Source organism: Lynx canadensis, chromosome C1, assembly GCF_007474595.2.
Source record: "Lynx canadensis isolate LIC74 chromosome C1, mLynCan4.pri.v2, whole genome shotgun sequence".
Classification (NCBI taxonomy): domain Eukaryota; kingdom Metazoa; phylum Chordata; class Mammalia; order Carnivora; family Felidae; genus Lynx; species Lynx canadensis.
Genome location: NC_044310.1, coordinates 159205616 through 159206629, shown reverse-complemented (window position 1 = coordinate 159206629; position 1014 = coordinate 159205616). Strand labels below are relative to the sequence as shown.

Below are 1014 nucleotides of genomic sequence, written 5' to 3'. Positions count from 1 at the left end.
AGAATTTGGTTCTGCCAAAATTTGAAAGTCTGGAATGCTGTGGGAAATTTCAAGGTAGCTACTTTATAATCTTCTTTCTTGAGCTTTAAGATGTACATGTCATCAAATCTAAGGATATCTCAAGTATAAAATGAACTGTTATGAAGAAACAAGAAAATGCTGCCAACTAACTTACGGCCCATGTGCTCTGAGCACTTAGAATTTTATTTTATGTGTAACGAAAGCTCACTTTTAGACTTACTTGTCATTATTTTTTTTTACAGCTGGAACGCCTCACGAATTTGTGTGTCGTCCTTGCGCAGGGGCCGTGCTCATCTTCTCTGTATCGTTTCAATTTTAGTGTATGTGCTGCCGAAGTGAGCGCAGCCATCATTTCTTTTTTAGTCACATATTACAGTGGTGTTTCTGTGCCTTCCTGTATGTGTAGTAAGTTTTCATTTAGTCCATGTCACATTATGATCATTTTGAAGATGTTTTAACAATAAACCTCAAGTCCTGTGGTACTGACAATGCACATAACTCAAGGGAAGTGACAGGCAAGCACCTATGACCACATTTTTGCACATAGAGGCAATGGCGCTGGCAATGCGTCTTTGCTGCACCTGATTTCAGAGGAATAAAAAGGCGCGAAAAAATGTGCGTCTTAGAATAGGTAACATGCACTAACACCTTCTTCAAGGTGCTCCTTAAAGGTCCCTGGGGATTGTTTCCTTTCTTGGGTCCGGGCTTTTTCCAGGAGCAGAGATCACCAACAGAGGTGAGGTAATTCAGAAAGCCTTAGAGGAAATAATGAGTTGGATGTCAGAACGCTGTGATACTTCCTACTGTCTTGTGCTGCATGGGGTCCTAACTCAGTCAATAGCCAGGCTGGCGCAACTAGGCGACTTCATGCAACAAATCATCACTCAATTGTGATGAATGTGTCAAATTCCCAATTAATTCAAGGGTAGAGCTTATGTAGGATTCACCTCTGTGGCTTCATCACCCACCATGCATTGCACAATATAGGTAATA

General features: G+C 41.1%; 1 non-coding gene across 1 annotated transcript; it reads right to left on the bottom strand.

Moving 5' to 3' along the window:
- Window positions 1-257: 257 nt before the first annotated feature.
- On the bottom strand, window positions 258-364 carry LOC115522524. Its single transcript, XR_003971430.1, has one exon. It is a non-coding gene; the product is annotated as a U6 spliceosomal RNA (small nuclear RNA).
- Window positions 365-1014: the final 650 nt, after the last annotated feature.